The sequence below is a fragment of the Bacillus rossius genome, chromosome 8 (genome assembly GCF_032445375.1).
Source record: "Bacillus rossius redtenbacheri isolate Brsri chromosome 8, Brsri_v3, whole genome shotgun sequence".
Classification (NCBI taxonomy): Eukaryota; Metazoa; Arthropoda; class Insecta; order Phasmatodea; family Bacillidae; genus Bacillus; species Bacillus rossius.
In genome coordinates, this window is record NC_086336.1 from 67,004,901 (window position 1) to 67,019,249 (window position 14,349).

General features: G+C 43.0%; 1 protein-coding gene across 1 annotated transcript in view; it reads right to left on the minus strand.

Annotated features, from left to right (window-relative positions):
* The window catches only part of LOC134535157 (aminopeptidase N-like), a 121,038-nt gene extending 118,321 nt beyond the window's left edge, over positions 1-2,717 (minus strand). Inside the window, exon 1 of the mRNA XM_063374143.1 lies at positions 2,622-2,717. The gene's annotated coding sequence lies outside the window, so the exon portion shown is untranslated. The remainder of the gene's footprint in view (positions 1-2,621) is intronic.
* Between the last annotated feature and the right edge of the window lie 11,632 nt (positions 2,718-14,349).

Genomic DNA, 14,349 nt, shown 5'->3' on the forward strand with positions numbered 1-14,349 from the left:
TTGAAGTTATTTTTATCTCTGCTGTTAAAAGCGCCATTTGTAGGTCTAACTCAATTACCAGTCCTCTTACGTAACTGCCTTCTTCCTGCGAACCACGGACAGGAGAAAGAATAAATAAGACTCGATTCACTTCCAGCCAGGCAGCGAATAGCGCGCGCCTAAAAAAAGCTTTCAAAACATTCTTATTCGAATAAATACTCGCAATTTTTTCCCGCGGTGACCGTGGAAGAAAAACGAAAACATTTTCAGTTACGGCACTTTTTTCAAGTTAATATTTCTCTTTCGTAGAAACCTGCTGAAAACGTGTCATTATTTGAGGACGTTTGCTATAGTGTATTAAATTAGCATTCCCATTGGGACATGGGTAGTCTGACACGCCATGAAAAACAAGAAGCTAATAAGGAAAAAAAAATTATATGATTTGGACAGAAGGTAAAAATGTAGTATCAGCCAAACAACAAAATACATTGAACTGAATAATTTAAGAGTGTGGAGTTTAACTTAGTACTAAACAATAATTCGAATTTGACCGGTGTCTACTTACCTAGAGCCAATCGTTTTTCTTGAAAATTTTTAATGTTAAGATAGTCGAGATATCTGTAAAAACACTGTAGCTCCACCTTACGCCTCTGTCAGTAGAATCATTTCAACAACGCTCAGCTACGTACGTACGGACGTAGTTTTTATTGCCCTGGTCACTAACAGAAATAAATTCCCTGGCAGTCCTCGCGTCAAGAAATAAACGTTGCAAAAACGAAAGACAGTAAAATTCAAACATAACAAAATGAAATATTTTTTTCTACGTATAGGCTATAATTGTTTCCATTTTTATCTTATCAAGTTTAAATCATATTTTTCATTAGATAATAACGCTTGTATTTCATGAAAAGGTTAGGTGTCAGGATATTTCTTAAAAACAATGTAGATTTTTCGAACTTTTATCATTGGCATGATAATGTATCAAAGTCTAACAATCAGTCCGATTCTCCCGCTAGGCATTGTGGGTGATACAGCGGGAAATTTCAACTGTTAGGTTCCAGTACGCTTTGTTTATGCCTGCAAAATTTATCACTCGCCTACGGGAAGCCTAAGATGCACACAAAGTGCTGCCATTCCCGATTACAGGATTACACCCGAACAATTCACCTTCGGCCAACCTCGGGTTTATTTATTAATATTTATATTTCTCTGTTTATTTTATTGTAGCTATACTAACCTAACTAACCGTCCATAGTGTTTTAAAGTGTTTTAATGTAGCTAACCTAACCGACCACTTTTAATATTTGAATTCATTTTTCCTGCGCAAAAATAAAACAAATCCCGAAGTTGGCCGAAGGTGAATTGTTCGGGTGTAATCGGGAATGGCAGAACTTAATGTGCATCTTAGGTCTCCCCTCGTCGACCTCTGCCCTACAAACGAAGCATATTTAGCTCCTGGAAGGGCCGATAAGAACACATCTGTCGAAATACAAGACGTCCATTAACCGGCCGAAATAATTACGTCGCGGCCAAAATATTTCTTCCGACGTTTACGTATGGATTGATTATCGTGATCGAAAACCTTTTCAAGATAGAGACAGGAAAAATTTTGCGGCTTAGTTTCGTGATACCTACGCTAAAATTCTAATAATTATACCTTTGTGCTGCTACTTGATATTGGTTCGCTGTTAATCTGGAGGACTCTGGACCAATCAGAGACCATTAATCAAACAAGTATGGAATCACAAATCATCCAGTTGAGACGCCTCACAGATCAGCAGCTGATGCACGGATGAAGTTTGCGTGAGAACGCATCATAGAGATGATCATCGCGGGGAAATTTGACTAATGGCCTCCGAAACACTTTCTCCGCGTTTGCAAACATTTCTCCCGCCATTGTTTCTGATGGGTGAACGAAGCTCATTACACACTCACATGCAATAGAGAACTTCCGCTATGAGAAGAATATAGCTTCCAACCACAAGCGCAGAAAATAGTCTCACCTCATAGCAATAGCTACATACCTTATAGCAATAGTGACGAAAGTAGACAAGTTTCCATCCGGGGCAAGAACTCATTTTGGCGCCATTACCCCACCCCCTCCGTTTTTTTCCTTTCAAACCGGCCAAACCATATCTTACCCCGACAACACCTTATATTGCCAACACATATGAATTCCACTATACCAAATATTCTTTATTCATGTCAGATAGTGATTTATAGTCATTTCATTTTTAATAAGTCGCAAGTTGGATAATACGTGAAAAAATACCTTTTTTTTTAATACACATGTATGTACGTACGATGTATCATTCAATACAAGCAATTCAATTCATCTGCCCTACTTTCTCGTGTTGATATTCAAGTAAATACATATCTATAATCAAGATTACTCAACAAGTTTAGCGCCCCCCCCCCCTCCCTTTTTTTTTCTTAAGCGGGCCCGTTTCACCCCTTTTAGTTTTACTTTCCTGCTTAGCAGACGCAAAAGTGAAGCGGGGGATATATCAAACCCCCTCCCCTTAAGATGATACGGCAAGAATTTCAAAGCAACGAAAAGAACTGTGCAGTGTTTCCTGACGAGTCGGAAGATACGTGTCAGTGTGAAGCTGCGGGCGCAGTTAGTGTAGTTAGTCGCTCACCTCGGGTGCTGCCGGCTTGTAGCAGCGCTGGAACACTGGCGCTGTCTGACGCGTATCTCTGGAACTACCACCGACCCGCGCGACAGCCGAGCGTCCACTGCCGGGCGGCGGCCGGCGGGGAGGCGGGGCGCGCTCTCCTTCCCCTACCACTCCCCTCCACAGCTTCCCCTCTCGCTGGTTCCGCGCGCGGCCGCGTGGCGCGCTCACACTAGCCCTTACTGTACCCTGGATATTCCGCGTGTTTCCATGTCATTTTAAATAATTCATATCATCAAAACAAAACCAAAATTTAAAAAAAAAACAATATGAAAAATATTTTGTTCCCTACTAAACAAGTCCTTATTTAATGATTAAATGTAAATCGTAGTATTATCTGGTATACAGATGTGTATGAACCTTTCGTTATTAGTCCTCGTCTTCAAATATCCTAATTAATTAAACATTAATTAAATAAAAATATTAGACTTTCCAATAATCATATAAACCGGAGTTTTTCAGTAACTAACCTAGTTATACGGCACACATCCAACCTGAAGTCCAGAGTAATGGAAGCAAGTTACAGTAGATTGCAGACTGTTTGTCTCGGCAGAAAACCGTCATAGCAACAGGGATGCCCAAAACAAAACCTTTCCCGACAATCCCGATATCATATGAATCTCACTACACTATTCCAAAAATATTTGTGATTTTGCAGTCATTACATATTTTATATATATATATACTTACATCGCCAGTTTGATAGCACGTGAAAAATTCTTCAATTCCGTGTCTCAGCTCCGGCAGATCACTAGGTGGACACGATAGCACGTCAGCGAAAAAGAGCTCTGTCGTCTCGACCATTACGACCGATCCAAAGATCAGGGACTCTCGTACAAAAGGGTGGTGCTCCATCCTGTTGCCGAATAAAGTTTCGAGGTTCGTCCTCTACTAATTGGGCTCAGGAGTCGCCGTTTTGCGCAGGCGGTGGTGCAAGCGAGAAAACAACTATTAAAATGTATTAATATTACTTTTGGATGGAACAAGTGGCGCTGTCTGGCGCGTGTCGCTAGAACTACCAGCGCCCCGCGCGACAGACGAGCGTAACTGTCAGGCGCCGCGCTTTATTAATAAAATACTATTAACTTTTATATCTGGGACTTTTTTATGGTCATGCTGTATATGCATATAGTTTTTTTTCAACTACATTTCTTACAATTTTTGACGAGAATCACACCTTGTTTCAGGGTTTTTTTTTATAGAAAGAAATACAAAGAATGTCAACCAACTTCCGAAATCCGAAATCGGGTGTAGACGATATTATTGTGAAAGTATGTGAAATTAGTGCAGAATTTAATCAAAAAGTACTTATATTAAGCTTTCGTAGGTGGGCAAAGTGGATGCGGTGGTTTTTCGGAATCTAATGTAGGCAGGTTATGCGTGCAAAATGTTTATGTTTCCAATCTATACTAATATTATAAATCTGAAGAGTTTGTTTATTTGTTTGTTTGTTTGAACGTGCTAATCTCAGGAACCACTGGTCCGATTTGAAAAATTATTTCAGTGTTGGATAGTACATTTATCGAGGAAGGCTATAGGCTATATTATATTATCAATAACATTAGGGATCCTTACTAAAAGTCCAATTTAGAATCAAATGCGTTGGAGGGGGTTAGATACAACATGCAGTACACGTACGAAGTGAGTGTTGACAATGCCGCAGGCGCATAGAAGTTTATTTCCGATTGCCTATTAACATTGTTGCCACGCACTAGATGCCTTATCATTCTTAATTTTCCCATACAAGTAAAAAACACCCGTGTGATATTAACAACGAAGCAATCAGTACCCTCATAAGATTCAATTAGTATTTAAATTCTTTTTATCACTTTAAATCGCAAACCTAAACTATTGTTTTTATTCCTCTCTCTGTGTTTAATTTGTTTTTTATTGCCCTTTTTTTTCAAGTATATATATTTTACACACCTGAAACTTCACAGTAATGTTCCTTATGTTACGCAGGATGACATTTTCCGAAAATTAGATCCCATGGGTGGTTAAAACCAGGCAACAGTGGGTACTTTGTCTGCATGAGAACAGGATTTTGCATTTTTCATGCCTTCTGCGTCTCCATGGCAACGGGCATCGCGCGGCAGTGGCGTACCCACAAGGAGGGGCATGTATAATGAGCGGCGCAAGAGTGATCTGCCTGTAGACTGCCGTAGCGAAGTACGGGTACATCAGTTGTACGTTGCGTGCACGAGTCGGGAAACCATCGGTGCTATTCATTTTCTCTCCGGTACATTATACAGCATTGTAATAAATGTTCACTGAATTTTTTTTTTATTTACCATTACTGTAAATGGGAGATGTGGCTTAAATTTTTTCCATTAGTATAGCCGTGCGAAGCCGGGTCGGGCAGCTATTACACTTATAATACGTAACTTGGTCACGAAATTTAAAGTAGAATTATTAAAATAATTCCTAACGTGATAAATATACGCAAAATATGTTTTTAACAAAATTTCTGGACGTGAACCACATGTAGTTTCCGCACCCGCCGCTAGAGTTTGCTGCCGGATCAGCGCTGAATTTTAAAGTTTATTTCAAATTCGCTCCGATAAAGCCCATATCCGCCACAGATTGTAGCACAGTGGTCTCTCTTTTTGTTTTTTGTTTTTTTGGAAAACTATTGTGTTTGTTTCGTCTTTTCGTTTTGCTGTGTTGTTTGTCTCGTTTCAACTGTTGTGTTGAATTTTTTTGGGTTCAGAATTTTTGTGCTGTCATCATTTGTGGGGGTTTTTTCGTTCTGTTAGTCCATTTTTCTTTGTTTTTTCCTAGTCTGTTGACCATATTCCTGTTGTGGAATATTGTGTGGCGTTAAATCTTGACAACAGCAATTTTTGCTTAATTTGTGTTTCTTGTCATTTGTGTTTTTTTTTTGTAGTTTTCTTCTGCAGACATGCATGTGCTAAGCAATGCCGTATGTCCAAAAGCCTACATCAAGTCATGCACTCCCATTGCACAAATCTTTCAAAGACAATACAGTGGTTACATATTTCCGTTCCATTCAAGTGATGTTTAACGTGATCATCAAACCTACTCACAATAATTTCTTGACCAAATTCAGGGACAACTTAATATTTTAAACAAGCAGGATTGTGATTTAGTGGCCCACAGCAGAAATGCTTGTTTTTTGTTAATATAATTTTTTAAAGATGAACAAGATGCTACCAAAGGTGACACGATTCTCCTTATAATGCACGATGCCTGAAATAAATATAAAAGTAAAAGTGCAATGCAGAGACCCAAATATGCATTTAAGAAGCACAAGAAAATGGCATGTAAAACAAAGTTAGAAAAAAGATTAGGTTTTTACATGTATAATTGAGTCTGCTGCCAGAAGATACTATCTTCGACTTGAACAACTTACCAGCACGCGGTTGCCAGCTTTGTCCGAGTGTGGCTGGTGGCCCGAGACCTGGGTTTCTGTGATGTCCCTGAAACCTTCATCCCGCGGAAGGCGACGGCAGACCACCGCAGAATCATCCTCGCCGTGGCGTTGCCTGTGCCCACCACAACACCAACTGCTCGTCGTCGTGATTGGCGGATCGAGCCGTCCAATGACGGACTGAAATAATTCTAGCCGCTCAGCTAGGGCAAGGTGTGTCAGGTACAGGCAACCTTCCTGACACAGTGGTACGTAAAAGATCTCACGCGGAATGAAAGCAAAGTTTTACAATCAACACCTCCGTGCTTTTAAATGTGTGGACACACAAAAATCGAAAAGGAAAATAATTTAACATCATGACAAGGCTTTATTCTGGCTGCTGGCACGGCGGTAAAGACAGAATGGATAAGTTATTTTTCTGGTAAAGGCCCTCTAAATGGTATGATATACCAAATCTTTGGGTACATGGAACATCAAAGGCCAAAATACCATCCATGGCTCGCTCCAATCGGGGTGTGTCCGGGTGGTTTTTTCAAGAACAAAAGTAGTGCTCATAGTACACCCTAGCGTGTTCAGTTCTAGGAGGTGGTGAGGTGGTGAGGTGGTGAGGTGGTGATGCGGTGAGGTGGTGAGGTGGAGAGGTGGTGAGGCTGTGAGGTGGTGAGGTGGTGAGGTGGCGAGGCGGTGAGGCAATGAGGTAGTGAGGTGGTGAGGTGGTGAGGCGGTGAGGTGGTGAGGTGGTGAGGCGGTGAGGTGGTGAGGTGGTGAGGCGGTGAGGCGGTGAGGCGGTGAGGTGGTGAGGCCAGGCCTGGCTAGCCCGGAGATAACTCGCTCAGCTAGGACGGTGCGGTCTGTACCAGTGTATACTCTATGGAACTACGAGTGGATTTAGACTTCAAAGCTGCCCGCCCTGTTTGCCGTCCTTGAGTGCGCTACCACCCGCCCTCTGTCGGCAGAACGCAACCCAAATAAACGTGACATCCAGCATGGCTTTATAAGCTCTGTGCGGCCAACAGGCCATGAATCATTCTGCATGAGTGAAGTACGCGCTGTGGTTCAGGGGGTTATGGGACGTCTCTCTCTCTCTCTCTCTCTCTCTCTCTCTCTCTCTCTCTCTCCTCCACACACCCTTTACCCACAACCACACGAGTTCATCACTCTGCCTTTAATCTTCGCTAACGTTCAGATTATCAGAATAAATTAAACTTGCGGTTCACTGCATCATTTAAAGCCTTTGCATGATGTTGTATTTACTAACAAAATGCATTTCATTTCTCCTTTGAGGTCTCCTAGCGCAATTTCCGTCCAGGCAGAGTTGCCTGTACAAATTTGCTGTGGCCATGACTGTAAACTTACTGTGGTTATGACTATGAACTTACTTTGAAATTACTGTGGTCCATTACTGTGAACTTACTGTGGCCATGACTGTAAACTTACTGTGGTTATGACTGTGAACGTGATATGCGTATATCGCATAACTTGCATGGTTTACAGTGCCGGAAATCTGTGACGCACCGAAAACTTAGCTTCGTGCAGCAACATGTGTGTGTTTGTAAAGATGTTCAGCCTGGTGTTTGTAAGGTTCTGTGGTGAACACTGACGTGTGTCGGAGAGTGAACGTCACAACGACACGGGGCTAGCATCGGGCTTGACGGCGGTCGCAGCCGGCGGCGGGTTTCCTCGGTGTACTCCCTCTACCCATCGCCCATGGCCCATTCGTCCCGCCGGTACTCCGATCTGTCTCCCCAGCGGCCTTCCTAGTCCTCCGCTCTAAATGGTGTAGTTCCTGGGTCTTGGTAGCTGCCGCTCTGTCCCGTTCTGCTCTATTTTGACTGTTGTTGGGGATCATGCCTGGCTCTGGAGTTTCTGTACCGATCACCCTGGTTGAGGAACCATTCTTGTCCTCAGCTCTAAATGGTGTACCAGGAAAGGGAGTGCAGTGCCTGGGTCTTGGTAGCTGCCGCTCTGTCCAGTTCTGCTCTATTTTGACTGTTGTCGGGGATCAAGTGATGTTTAACGTGATCATCAAACCTACTCACATTTTTTTTGACCAAATTCAGGGACAACTTAATATTTTAAACAAGCAGGATTGCCAGTTAGTGGCCTACAGCAGAAATGCTTGTTTTTGTTAACACAATTTTTAAAGATGAACAAGATGCTACCGAAGGTGACACGATTCTCCTTAGAATGCACGATGCATGAAATAAATATAAAAGGAAAAGTGCAATGCAGAGACCCAAATATGTATTTAAAAAACCACAAGAGTGTCTGTACCGATCACACTGGTTGAAGAACCATCCTTGTCCTCGTCTTTAAATGGTGTCATTGGTTGGGGGTGTGTAGTTCCATTCATCTCTGGAGCACGGTACTGGTTTACAATCCAGATTGGCAAATTAGTTGGTTGAAGCCTGTCTGGTGGTAGACCTTGGTGGTCACCAGTTTCAGAGGTCAGTACGTACTGGTGGGGTCTCGGCCTGCTGGGCTAACCACTTGTGAAACTCTGTCCACTGACTTGCGTAGGCAGTTGGCGGTCCGCAAGTCGGACAGAGCGGAGGAGACCTGTTTTCCAAGTCTAGTCCAGATGTTGGGCTCTGGATCAACAATATCTGTGAGACAACTCCTGTTCTATCCTAAAAGGGCGCAGACATAGGAGGGGAGGTGGCGGGCGAGCCGGCCTTCGGGCCGGAAAACAGTGCCAGTTGAGGCGTGGCCTGAGCTCACGACACCCCAACCACCCATCACCTGATTGGCCGTCCGAACGCCTTACTGAAATAATTCCAGCTGCTCAGCTCGGATGTATCAGTACACCTGCATCACGGTCCCCACATACGATCATGGACCCCCTTCCCCCCTCCTCCCCAATTGTACAGCCACGTGCTACATTGTAATCGCATGGTTATTTCTTACCTAAACCCACTTTTTAGAATTTTTTTTTAAACCTGAAAATACAGGGTAGACCTAAAATTATGGTTACTATTTTATAAGTCCAAACTAAGCTTTACTTATAAAATTATTGCACTTTAAAATAACCACAGCGAGTATGTATGTATATTTATTTCACACACTGAAATAATAAAATGAAAATAGTTACAGAAGAATAAAATTAGGATCTAAGTAAATCATAGACACTGGCTACAAAATAAGACTACTTAACTTAATAACAGATTTTCGAGCTTTCTTCGGCCCTAAAATCATCAATTAAGTACATCGGAAAATTCAAGATTCATGGCCAATGCATTCTCGATTGCTAAATTGCTGAATTATAATCGTTAAACATTAACAAATAAACAGGCCCGGGCCCTGGACCCAAGGGTCCACCCAGCCCCACCCTTGTGGGGGCCATGGCTTGTATACTCTATGGAAACTTCGCGTGGGGTCAGCCGTCAAAGCTCTGACTCGCGTCTTGATCCGTCCGTGTCCCGAGGCTTCCTGGGCAGTGGGGCGGGTCGGGGACGCACCACAACGCCGAAATACCACAACGACGAACGTACAATAACGCCAAAAACCATAACGCCGAATGCCAAATCGACTACAACGCCGACAGCTAGAAAACTGCTGTGTACCACAACGCCGAATTCCAACACCACCGAAATACATTAACGCCGAAAAATGTCATTGCAGGACTGCCACAAAGGTTAGGTTAGGTAAGGTTAGGTTAGGTTAGGTTAGGCTAGGTTAGGTTGTGGTATTTCGGCGTGATACATTTAAGAAACACACACAAATTCATTCAGTTGTTTTTCATTTTGTTCCTGTGCCCCCCCCTCCCCGCAGAAACATTTTTCGGCGTTACTGTATTTCGGCGTTGTGGTACACAGCAGTTTTCTAGCTGTCGGCGTTGCGGTCAATTTGGCATTCGGCGTTATGGTATTCGGCGTTATTGTACGTTCGGCGTTGTGGTATTTCGGCGTTGTGGTATTTCGGCGTTGTGGTTAACGACCCAGGCGGGTGCTTGCCGCTGCTCGTAGCTTATGGCTTCCCCGACAGCTGTTCTGTGCGCTGACCTCGCCGTAGAGCCACGTGGTGACCGGGCGGCGAGCAGTGTTTGCATCGCGGGAGCAGTTTGACAGGACTGTGCTTGCTGGCCACCACCAGTCCAAACATCACTCGATCTCGGAGATTAGGAAAGGATGCAGATGGAGTATTAACTGTCAGACGTGATTCCCTTATCCGTCCCCCAACCCCGTAATTTTGTCTGATTTTCACACACCAATATGGCGGACGAAATTGTATCAGCTGTTCTGGTCTGCTTTTATTAATGACTTTATTTCAGCTGCTCGGAAGAAAATTAGATCAAATATTACTGGTTAATATGTGTATATAGTATTAAAAGTCCAAAACGAATCTTCGTAATACAAATGTAATGATATGAGCTAAAATTTATCTCCAATTTAACCTCCAAAATAGGTACAGCTGATTCATTTGTAAACAAACGGCTGCCATATTTGTACGTGTAGTACATTGAAATCCCCCTCCCCTTTTTGGCTCCCCCCACTCCCCCACCATGGTCAAGAATCGGACCTTGTGCTCATCTGTATATTTCCCTAATCTCTACTTGAACTACGCCACAGCAAGCCTGATGTCTCCCACAACTCCTAACTCCGTGTCTTCAACATAAAATGATAAAGTAAATCCAAACAAATAGTTTGATTGTGGGCAGGGCCGGATTCAGAGGTCTGGAGGCCTCGGGGCAACAGAGGAGCGGAGGCCCCCTGGCCCCAAATTACTTTCCACATAAAATGAACAATTTTTTTTTCAGTCGAGTTTTCCAATAAATAATTTATTGTGAAATCAAGTAGGTTCTCTTAGTATTTAAAAAAAAACATACATAAATATAATCGGAGACAAGAATTATATGAAATTAAATTTTAGTGTTAATGAATATTTCTGTTAATATTTAACAATAATATAATCATGTATGTACAAAGTACTGTAGGTAAAGGTAAAACAGCGAAAAAAGAATATCAAAGGAAAAGATGTTTACTAGAGTTTACTTGTCGGAATTTGAAAGATTTTTTTTTCCGAAGTCTCTATTGTGGGGGCACTCCGTCTGTGCCCCGGTTGCCCCCCCTGAATCCGGCCCTGATTGTGGGCTGCTTCACGCCCCTGCAAGCCCGGACTGCGACCTGGAATGGAATCCTGATTCAAACGCCGCACTCGTTGTTTCCGGAACAATGTTCCACGTCGCTGCGGGGTGGGGGAAGGTGGTTGTTGAAGAAGGAAGGGGAGGGGGGTAGGCTGCTAGAATCCCGCGGAGTTACGCGGCGCCGTTTGAATCGAATCGAGCGGTTCGATATTCGATACGGTCGACCGGTCGGAGGGAATGCGCCGCTCGATGGAGCGGGCAGCCTTCATTTCACAGACGAGAGAGCCACACCCGAAGATCCCCGAAGTTCATGCACGCTTTTTCTTTTTCCGTTCTATCTCATTGTATAAACCGGCGTGGCATTAAATTTTGCGGTCGGTTAAGATAGGTTAGCTACATTATAAATACTTTAAAACATTGTGGATGGTTGGTTATATTAGATAAGTATAGCTACATCAAAAATACTGTAAAATCATTTTATGGTTGCTTAGAAAATTACTTTTTAATATGTAGCTATCCAGCGCTAGGAAACCGTTTACATGATTTCGCAGTATCTTTAATGTAGCTATCCAAACCAGGGGCGCAACAACTAAATTTTTAAAAGGGGGGTGGGGTAATATACCTTTTTATAAAGAATCATCGATCCCCTCTATTGAAGCGGGGGGTCCGGGGGTCCCCCCCCCCCCCGGGAAAATTTGTATTTCAAAGTGGAAAATGGTGCTGTTTAAGCAGTTTTACTATCTAAAAATTGATTACACAGCATTTTATTTGCCCCCGTTTGCCCCCACTTCAAGGTTTCAGAGGGGGGGGCAAAATACCTTTGCCCCCCCCCCCCCTGTTGTTGCGCCACTGATCCTAACCAAATAGACTGTCCACAATGTTTTAAAGTATTTATAATGTAGCTATCCTAACCTAATTGACCATTAGTTATCATGAGTTACAATGAACAAAAAAAAAAAAAAAAAGCGAAGATGCACGATCGGACGTTCGGCTCTCTCGTCGCCCCCTCCGCCGGAGATCGGGCATCTCCGGCGGCAGATCGGCCCCTGATGGCCCGTGTCGTGCTGCAGGGCACGCCTCGCGCGGATCTTTACTCCCCCCCCCCCCTGAAGCAGACAGCCCGGGCTTCGAGGAACAGCGGGATTGAAATGGATTGAGCTTTAAAGGGGCCCGCCTCGTCAGGGGTGTATGTGTGTTAGTGAGGCGGGATGATAAGCGCGACGCTCGCTGGTGCTTCTAGCACGGTGTCTCCTCTGGACTGGCGCGCAGTCTTCTCCCAGTGCACAGAACAACTGTGAGATCTGAGCGGTGACCGTAACATATTACGGCGGATAAATGAACATAAAGGTGTAATGTAAGTCCCTTAAGTGCTTTCAATAATCTGTACCGGTTGTTTTACGCCAAAAAAATAATTACTCTGAAAACATACGTTCCAGCAATTTTAAATCTTCTAAAAACACAGTTTATAAACTTAATCCAAAATCAAAAGTACATCTCGGCCCTCAGCGAACTCTTTAAATACTTTTCGTACGCAGACCCCACTCGGATATCTTGAGTAGTTTTGAAATCGCGTTTTTTTTTTCTGAAGCTCTGAGCACAGCGTGTGTGCCCGGGTGGGCTTAGCACTTATCGGGGTGGGTTGGGGATATACGAACCCAAACACGCCACGTTTTTTTTAACGGTTTTTTTACCATCACAACAAAATTTCCTTTTATTTCATAGATTTCGATTCTTTAAAGTATTGTGTACAAATTAACGATCTGAATGCTTGAAGATAGTGGAGACTGAATGAATGCTTTCAAGAATCTGTACCGAACCCCAGCCGGGAATCGAACCCAGGCCCCCTGGCCCACCAGCCGGACTCGCCAGTCACTAGACAAAGTATTTTTTATTTTTAACAATTTGTTTTAAATTTAAATGTTTGGATTGGCTGGTGATTTTCATCACTCAGTCGCGCAGTGCGTTATTCTTCAGTAATTACGCAACTGTGTAACATAAGCTGATGCCCACTAGGATTAGTAAGTTTTGGAGTAGTCATATATAACATTTAATGAAGATGAGTCTTTTCACCCATTACATGGCTGTCGTGAACATTAGATACGCTATGACAGTCGTGACGTCTTAATGCTTGACAAGGCAGGATGTTTCCGCGGTTGTTTTACCATTGCCTTCCGTGGGACACCACATAAACCTGTAGTAGAATCGAGAATAAGGTTTAAAAAAAAAATTGTTTGTCTGTAAAGTCGATTTACGGATGATAGTTTAACGCGACAACGTCATAACAAAACATTGATGAAATGATTGCATACTTTTATGAATAAAATTGAATCAATTTTATTTTAATAATAAAAGAATAAATACTTGAAATTATACTAGTAATCAAATTTTTTTTTAAATGCAAGAATAATTAACCTTTATTGCCGAAATTGTTGTTGTAATAAGCAATGAAAACCACATTAACTTTTCACTTCACTTTATAAACAGTCGACGAAACAGTTCACGTGTAGATGACATGTAATTAATTTTAAAAACTGGCGTTTAGCTATAAAGTTTAAAAATAATTATGAACAAGTTTTCATATAAATAAACTATAATCAAATATCTATCATCAATTATATGAATCACCATAATTTTTTTAGTCAATTATAACATAACCTATTATTACTGCACTCGCCGACAGCGTAACGGAATACAGCGTAACGGGACACAGCGTAACGGAACAATGAGCGTAACGGGACACAGCGTAACGAAACAATGTGCGTAACGGGACACTTTTTCGTCCGTGCAGCAGGCGTTCATCGATTTATTAGACGTTTTCACGTCAAAAAAAAAAACTTCCGCTACCGATATTCGAACCCGGTCCCCTTGTCTGACCAGCCAAGACTTCCGCCGCGCCTGGGTGGAGCTTCCATGAAGTGGCGCGCCTGCTGGTCGACCGCCCGCAACACGCAGTTGTGCGGCTGGTAGCCGCTCTCTCCCGGCGCATCACCTGGCCAGAGATGATGCGGTGTCTTTATGCAGCGCTGGAGCATCTTACTGATGCTACGCTGATGCCGGGACTAAGCGGTCCAGCACAGCAGGAGATATTCAGACGGGGTGAAATGTCTTCCGCAGCGCAGACCTTGAAGACTTCCGAAGCTAACATTTCAGCGGCGTTACAATGGTTGTTCTACAGTGCCAGCGGCATCGATAAAGAAAGCAGCATCTGACGGTGTTCC